Consider the following 9,284-nt stretch of genomic DNA (forward strand, 5'->3'; position numbering starts at 1 on the left):
GGCTCGGCCGGGGCGGCGGGGAGCCGGCGGCGGCAAAGTTCCCCCAGCGCTTGGGGCGGCGGCGGCGGCGGCGGCGACCGGGAGCTGGAGCGGGAGGAGCGGGAGGAGGAGGAGGAGGAAGTGGCTGCGGAGCGCTCGGCCAATGAGTGTCTGGAGCTGTGATTAACCAGGCAGCAACACATCATTTCCTCCCGGCGCGGATCCAGGGAGCCGGGAGGGAGAGGGCCGGCGGCGGGGCGGGGCGCTCCTCGCGCCCCCTGCAGGCGCCCGGCCCCGGGGAGCCCGCCAGCTTAGCCGCGCCCGCTCGCCGCCCCGACCCCCGACCCCTCGAGCCGCCCGGGCTGAGGGCTGCTACGAGCAGGGCTGGCGGGACGCGGGGGGAGGAGCGCGGCGCGGCGCGGGGAGCGGCCAGGTAGGCGCGGGCGGGGCCGTCTGGACAGCTCCCGGGGCGCGGGGCGGGTGAGCGGCAGGCAGCCTAGCCGGGGACTGCGGGGGCTCCGGCACTCATCTCCAACCCTGCGCGTCTGGCAGAGGGGTGGATGTTCAATGCTCCGCCTTGGCCAGGCCATCGCTGTCCTGCCTGCTGATCCCCTTCCCTTTCCACTCTGCTCATTTCCTCGCAGGGTCTGGGGTTATGCAAGCGTTTGCCATTTTCGCAGTCTGCTTCCTTGGTAATAAAAATAAGCAAGTCGGAAGGGGAAGGGGGCTTCTGCAATAATCCCACCCGCCCTGTCCTAGGCGCCATGGGAGCTTACAGTAGGAAGGATGGAACATTCCCCGCCGCAGAGAGGCTGACAACCTCGGTCCTTAGATACACAAAAACACCCCAGTGTGCTAATATTATCCGGAGCATCAAAAAAAAAAAGGCATGCAAGGATCAAATTTTGCATGGTGCCCGCTTAGTGTGTGGAAGCACCAAGCCGTTTTCTCTGCCCTTTAGAAGCTTATAATGTACAATCCTATCACAAAGCAAAGTAAAATCGTGACACCAATAAATGGGAAAACCATAAAGTATTTTTTATCCCTGCAGGTCCCTTCATGCAGAGGGCATTTACTGGGTCGCTGGCTGCAGCACTGCACAAGGTTGCAAAGGAGATGGAAGATCTGGCCTCTGCAGGAGTTTGCAGTGGAGCTAGCAACACAGGCATATGCACCAGGAGCAGCTAGAAAATAGCCTCCAGGTGTTGTCTAAGCAAAAAGACAAGAAGCTCGGTGGTTCTTTTGTGTTTGGATGTTCATTGGAAGGGCCTTGTAGTTATATTTGGTGGAGATCAGGAGAGGAAACTCCAGGTCAGATCAAGGCGAGAGTACCAATCCCTACCCCTGCTCAATGAAACAATACAACAGAGCCCTCGGTGACAGCTGAAGTATCAGCCTTTGCTGCTCACTGTTTTTGACCTTGGACACACGTTTAACCTAAGAGGGGAAAATGGTGGGCCGTCTTGGGAGGCTGTGGTACAGCTTCCTCTTCAAGCTGTTGTATGCTTACAGCCCTCCAAACACTTATAGTCCCCTCCATGAGGTCAGGCACCAGGTTTGATTGTGTTTGCCGTATATATCATCATACCTGGTGGGGTGATATGTGTGGATGTTTAATAAAGGCTTGCCAAAAGGTAGATAGGTGAATTGAGGAGGCTTGACCTACTTTGGACAGCTACTGTCATATGTGTTCTTACTGTGACTAGCTCAGTGCAGAACCTTCTGTCAGCTCTCCTGTGACTCCCTGGTGTTCTAAGAGGCTATATGGGAGGACTCCGTGTAGTACCTGTGGCCTTGTACTGTGCTTTGTGTGTGCATGCATATGTGTAAGATAAGAGGACAGACTGGAATACAGCTTTTCACACAAGCCCTGTGCACATAGGGTGCAGCCCTCTGGCTTAGGAACCTTATTCCAGGATTTCTCAACTTTGGCACTATTGGTACTTTGAGCTGGATAATTGATTTGCCATTCTACATGTTGAAATATATTTAGCAGTACCCTTGACTGCTACTCACTAGATTCCATAGGACAACTCTCCCATCACAATAGTGACAACCAGATGTCTCTGGATTACAAAATTGTCCTGTTGAGAATTACTACCTCCATCCCAGAAGCCAACCCACTGATTTAACCCTGGTGGAAAAAAAAAAATCACACCCTTAAAGTAACTTGGAGGAAATACATCTTCTGTCAGTCTAAGCTTCTCCAATCTCAGTCATATGTTTCAGGGAGCCTGACTCCTCTTAATTAACTGCCTGCTGCATTGTGAATTGGCATCTCCTCTGTTTTCTGCATATCCTCCTCCTTTACGCCCAGATCAACATGTTCATTTCTAAAAGTCAACAGATTTCAAAAACTATTAGGAAATAGGGTCTTAAGCAACCAAAGAGTCCTGTATGCTATTTTTCTATAAAATGTGGGGGATTTATTCCATAAAATTTTGCAGACAGCTTCACTTTTATAGTTAAGCTTTTAATCCTACAAATAATAACCACATCCTTTTTACACCCAGAGTTGTTAGGAATACATGCCAGAAATTGTAATGTTTTTAATTTTTTTCATTTAAAATATTTAGATATCTGAATTGAGTCGTTTGTATCTTGAAGCCATTTTCTGTTGGTTCCAGAGTTTACATTTTATGATGGGATAAAAGAACATGTTTTATTTAAATGCATCAAGCAGACATCAGTTTTGTTAGGCTTACCAACTTCCCAAAACAAATTCTCTCAAATAGTATTGGCAACATGCTCCAGGACTGGGATTGTTGGGAGAGATCCTGATAGTGTGCTGCAGCTCAACTTCTAAAAGATTCTAGAAGAAAAATCAAGGCTAATGGTTGAAGCAATGAGCAGATTCTGATAGTCTGTTCAATCAGTGTTGGGTCTATGAAGTCCTGATAGACAACTAAAAAGAAAAGCAAACAAAAACCACTTCCTCCTCTCAGGCAATGGTATGATGTTCGTGACGGGGATAGACATTTCTGCTCAACAAAATGTTATCATTAAAGAAAGTGATTTTAAGTGTTTTAAGTGGGCTTATAATTCGCCCAGGTTTCCTTTGGTTCCATAGGTACATGATGGTCTCAAACATATGCAGATTAGCTGACATCCAGGTTAGTGACTATTCCCATTCAAATTGAGCAATGGGATCTGGGTGAGCATTCACAGGGCCTAGAGAAAGAGGGTTGAGGGTTCCATGTGGTTTACAGTGAAATCAGTCTCTAGCTTCTGTTGCCAGACGTGAATAAAGGCATTTGCTCTTCTGCCCCAACACCAAGTTCTAATCCAGGAGATCTGTGTCTTTGCTGTAAGTACAATGTTTGAAAAGAAAGTCATATTAAAAATTAATTAGTATCGTGCATATTCCACATCACAGCCATTTTGTTATGTACCTCTAATGACCGTGACATCTTAATAAAAATAGTATAATTGGCAGTCCATAGGCATTTTCTTGCCTTTTAAAGGTGTCTGTACATCATTCAAGTGTGAGGAAAAACTGACCCAGTTCATCATAACTATTTTTGGAGAATGATGAACTAAAAGGCCTTGAGATATGAAATTTAGTCTTAGTGACCAAAAAAAAAAAAAAACCCACAAAACTAATCTATGATGATCTAAGGATGGAAATGACTTGATCATAATAGTGTGAGATAGAAGAGAAACTCAAGGTAAAATGACCACTAAAAATGGCAGACTTAGCACCTTTCTTCCCAAATGGAAACAGTGAAAAATAGTCAAGAACATTGGAATCGGTGAAAATCATCAAGAACATTGGGGTTTTGTTTGTTTGTTGTTTGTTTGTTTGTTTAAATTTTTCAGGTGTACCTGTGACTCATTACTTGTGTATTTCATATGAGAATTTATTGGCCAGCTACTGCACTCAGTGAAGTGTGGGTACCACACAGGACATCCAGAGGCTGTCCATTATTCAAGCTGGGCATTGATGTAGTCAGTCCCTCCTCACATACCAGTGTATAAACTGAGGTCAACTGTGGTAAAAAGTGTTGCAAAGTCTTGGGGGAAGGATTGTTTATGAAACCATGTTGAGGCACTTTGGAAAAATTCTGTTAGTGTCCGCTCACATCAGTTCTGAACTATTTATATATTTATATAAGGAATATATATATATGTATGTATGTATGTATGTATATAGTGTATATATATATATATATAGTGTGTGTGTGTGTGTGTGTGTGTGTGTGTGTGTGTGTTAGGGGGAGGTTGGTCTAGAACTTCAGAGCTCAAGGGACCCACTACTTCAGCCTTTTTCCCAGTCACTTGCATAGCACCACCAAGATAAGAGTTAAATTGTTTTAAATCATGAATTAATTGAAAGAGGAGTAAATAAATTCTTGTTTTTAGAAAGAAAATTACTTTCTAAATAGAAAACATAGAATAAGTGATAATTGATTTGAATTGACCATGTAAAACTTTTCCCAAAAATGTTCAAAGAATAATCAAATAAGGGGGAAACAGAATGAAATTATTCACAACACATATTCAAAGGGATTGAAAATTTTAATGTACAAAAAACTTAAAATCAACAAAATAGACCCTTTAATTAAAAGTCAAATGTGATGAAAATCAAAATGATTATATGTGAGAATCAAAAATGTCTATCCTTTAAGAATTGGAGAAACTGAAGAAAAAATGAACCAGGCATAGTGATGCATACCTTTAATCCTGTCACTTGGGAGACAGAGATAGGATCTCCGTGAGTTCAAGGCCAGCCTGGTCTACATAAGGAATTCCAGGACTACATTGGCAGAATCTGTCTCAAAGTAAACAAACAAATAACTAAATGTGAATGAATAAGTGAATAAATGAATACTGAAGAAAAGGAAATACAAATAAAATAGCCCATGCAATTATTTCACAATCTTTGTCAGTAATTAAGCATGTTTCTGTTGGCAAAATTGATTTAATAAAGGACACAGTTGCTGAGGAAATTACAAACTGGAAAACAATTTATAAAAGATAATTAGGTGATATGTATCAACATCTTAAGAATATTTATACCCTTTGACACTATAGTTCTACCTCAAGAATTTATACTAAGAAAATAATAAGCATCAAACCCAGAAGGATTTGCATAAGAGGATAACCATCATCTTGTAACTTTGGAGATGCCAACAATAAGTTCTAAATTGAAAATATACCGCAGAGCTAGCATTTTGACTCCATAACTCCTCCATAAGTGCCTCTCCCTCTCACAGAGACCCAAGGACAACAGAGCAAGAGGGAGATGGCCCAGCGGGTAGTTTCCTGAGCAAGCATGAGGACCTAAGTTCAGAACCCAGCATCAAATCAAGAACCTGGCCCTGGAACCCCAGCGCTGGTCCAGCAGAGACAGGAAGATCACTGGAGCTCATTGGTCAGCCAGTCTAGCCAATATGTGAATTTGGGATTCAGGGAGATCCCAGTTCCAAAATTGTGTGTTGTGGGTGATGGCACACACCTTTAATCCCAACACTAGGGAGGCAGAGGCAGACTGTTCTTGTGAATCTGACGCCAGCCTGGTATCCATAGTAAGCTTCAAGACAGCCAGTATTACATAGAGAGACCCTGTCTCATTAATAATAATAACAACAACAACAATTACAGTAGAAAGCAACAGGGGAAGACACTATCAACACACACACACACACACACACACACACACACTCAATTCTAGGAAAAAATATTTCAAAAAATTGAGTGCCTCTCTCTCTTCCTCCCTCCCTCCCTTCCTCCCCCACCCCCACACTCTTTTCTCCCTGTGTCTCTTTCTCTCTGAAGCAGAATTGCTGCAAGTTTGAGGTCAGTTGGGGCTACCTAGTGAGTGGCAGGCAAGCCTGGGCTACAGAGTCCGCGTCTCACAATGTGGAGACAACACCTTCTGCACATCAGAAATGCGCTCACTGATCTCCCTTTCCAGCTCTCTGTGTTCCAGTCATTCTATAGCATTACTTTAATAAGCAGAAATAATAAACATTATAAAAATAGAAATGCACATATTTTTCAAAGGATCTGACAGTCATGGAATCTTACTGGTGAGGAATGCATATGGATTTGTATTTGTGAAGTGGGAGGTGCGGCACTGAGAAGGATTCAGCTTTGGGGTGTGTGTGAGTGTGTGTGTGTGTGTGTGTGTGTGTGTGTGTGTGTGTGCGTGCGTGTGCGTGTATGTGTATGTGTGTGTGTGTGTGTGTGCGTGCGTGTGCGTGTATGTGTATGTGTGTGTGTGTGTGTGCGCGCGTGCGCGTACGTGTACGTGTGTGTGTGTGTGTGTGTGTGTGTGTGTGTGTGTGTGTTCCCACTTGTAAGTGTCTTTCTTTGAGAAAGAAATTGTTTCCCAAGGATGTGCCTCCCTGCTGGCATTTCAGACTCTTCCTGACTGACTCTTTTGTATCCTTGAAGGCTAGGTTCACTCAGTCTCAATTGAGGTCCCAGGTCTGAAGTTCCTAGAGTTTTTAACTTACTTAACTATGGTTAATGTTGCTTCATTGTCTAGATGTGGGCTTCAAAAGCCAGTCCCTTGAGTCCCTCAAATAAATGTGGTTAGGAAGATCAAATCAATTTCCTCATCAAATTAAACAAATACATTTCATATTTCACTGTGGTAGAACTCTGAATCAAGGTGGCTTTTCATTTTTAGAGAATATTCCTTTTCCTGATTTTTCTCTGAGCGTTTGCACTGTGAAGACATTGTCATAGATAAGAAATCAAATTAATTTTCTAAGGCCTAATGTGGCCCCAATTCTAACCATATCTAAAATGCAGGCACTTCCTTTTTATTAACCTACTTTTTTATAATGAAACTCCAGAGAGCAGCTACTAAGGTTAATTACATATAGTGAAGAACTAGCCATGTGACCTTATGCAAGTAACTTCAGATTTCAGAGCCTCCATTCTTCTCTGGTGTGGAGCCAGGGCTGGGCTGCATCTTGGAGACCTCTCAATTCTGAAATCCCAGACTTTAGTTGAAATCCTGCATTTGACCTTTCTGAGAGTAAAGAGCTCAAGATTTCCAGAAACTCACAGAAAGCCTCTTGAACCCAGTGGGCTGGTGGAAATGGCCCCAGGGGTCTTCGGTGGCCTGACCAAGTCCAGATCATGTGGGTCTCACCAGTCATAGGAAGGGAAGTGATGCAATGGGTTCACACCCGAAAGTGAGTTCTGGAGCTCTACACAAGACATTCCTATTCCTTGTCACCATGATTTTCGTCTTAATGTGGTTTTGTTGGTGGTGTTTAAAAAAAATCATTCCAGGGGCTGGGATTGTCTTGCTCTTGTTCAAAGCCTTGAGTTCAATCCCAACACCAAACACATGGACAAATGAATGTCATAAAGTACACAAGGACAAAAGGACAGACTGCAGAGAAGAAGCCCAAAGAACCAGTTTCCTCTCATTGCTAGCTGCCATGTATCCTTTCAGAAATGTTCTAGAAATAGGAACAATTACATGTGTTTTCTTTTGCTTTGTCACAACTGGTAACATAGTATACGCTCTTCTATGCTTTTTGTTTTTAATTAATGTCACAATGTATCTGGATGCTCACTAGTCACCCTTTGATAAACAGTCTTTTCTGTTACAATAAAATTGTTACTCCCAAGATTATTTTCACTGACATCCTGTTAGGGGGCTTGGAAGCTTTCAGAGATCTCACTGTGGTCACATCCCGGCCTATTATCTTTGGAAAAGTTAGTCCCCAAAACACACAGCTTTTCAAGGTTTCACAACTATTTAAGGTGAGACTGGGACTAAAATTTGGTTCTCCTAAACACCCTCTGATCCAGTTTTACTTTCTGATTATGAAATTATACATGTTGTAATTAAAAATGTTTTAAGTGGTATGCATTCTATGACCCATTTTTTTTATAGTTATAATATCTAGTCTATTTGTATTTGGTAAAATTAAAGCAGGTATCTTATCCTATATTTGTGAGTCTAAGGTTTCATATCTACCTATCTCTTATAACCAAGGAAAACCATAATTATAACTAACTAGTCTTCAACTACATCAAAGACCTCAGAAGGATATGATATTACCTAAGTAAACAGAGCAATGTAAGCAACTTTAAAAAATCTGGAATGACAGAGACAGCTGGCTACCAGGACAGTTACCCAAAGTTCTTCTACAATGTTGGGGCATCCATTCTTCAGCCTACAGGCCTAGAGTCTCTCAGTCAGTTCTCTCTGTGTTATGACCCAATTTTAAAAAAAAAAAAAACAACTACCATATATGCTGTGCAGAAATGAGTTTAGAGGGTTATGATAAAGATGCTAACAGTGATAATCTTGAGATTATGTCAGTGCAGGTAATCTTTGTACCTTGTGTGTACATAAAGTACACATATGTTTGGGCATATGCACACAAGTACATGCACTGCAGATTGAATCCAGGCAGGGTCTTGGGCATGCTGGGTAAGCACTCAGCTACAGAGCAGCATATGCTCCAAACCCTACCTTTTGTTTGTTTTGTTTATTATGACAAGGACTCACTATGTAGCCTTGGCTGGCCTCAAATTCACCGACTCCCAAATGCTGGGATTAAAAGCATGTGCCTCTATGCCCAGCCCCAAACTCTGCTTCTTAATAGAAATGTTCTTGGGCTATAATTCCCTTAAAAGGTTTATTTTATTTTAAACCATGTATGTGTGTTTGTGTGGAGGCATATGTACATATGTGCGGAAGCCCACAGAAGTCAGAGGCATTGGATTCCCTGGAGCTGGAGTTACAGGCATTGTGTAGTTACACCCATGTAGGCAGTTACAGGCTGCCTGACGTGGGTGCTCGAAATCTAACTTCAGTCCTCTGGATGAGCCACACATACTCTTCCCCACTGAGCCATCTTTCCAGACTCCTTGAACTATAATTTTCATACTATACACATTACCCATTTCAAGTGTGCAATTTAAAGGTTTCTTTCACAGACTTGAGCAATCATCACTGCAGACCAATTTTAAATGATCTTCATTGCTGCAAAGTGCAACCCTGTATATACCAGTGGTCTCCAACTGTGTACCTTTTATTCTTGGTTTATATCTTTATTTTTTCACAATAGTTATTCATAAGAATAAGCAAATTTGTTGGAAATTAAAAGTAAAAATAATGTCATATACTTTAAAAATAAACATAGAGAAAAGCATTTTTTTTTACTATTTTATTTTGTGTGCATGTGTATCTGTATATCTAATGCATACAATATCTGCAGAGGCTAAAAGAGGGTGTTGGATTTCCTGGAACTGGCATTATAGTTGGTTGTAAGCCAGCATGTGGGTGCTGGGGATCAAACCGGGGGTCTCTGGAAAAGCAGCCAGGG

At 42.4% G+C, this 9,284-nt stretch overlaps 1 long non-coding RNA gene across 1 annotated transcript; it reads left to right on the forward strand.

The window, feature by feature from the left end:
* Positions 1-60: 60 nt before the first annotated feature.
* Positions 61-3,569, forward strand: LOC114695835. The gene is made up of 2 exons (XR_003734927.2): positions 61-412; positions 1,031-3,569. It is a non-coding gene; the product is annotated as an uncharacterized LOC114695835 (long non-coding RNA).
* Positions 3,570-9,284: the final 5,715 nt, after the last annotated feature.

Source organism: Peromyscus leucopus, chromosome 4 (genome assembly GCF_004664715.2).
Source record: "Peromyscus leucopus breed LL Stock chromosome 4, UCI_PerLeu_2.1, whole genome shotgun sequence".
Taxonomy (NCBI): domain Eukaryota; kingdom Metazoa; phylum Chordata; class Mammalia; order Rodentia; family Cricetidae; genus Peromyscus; species Peromyscus leucopus.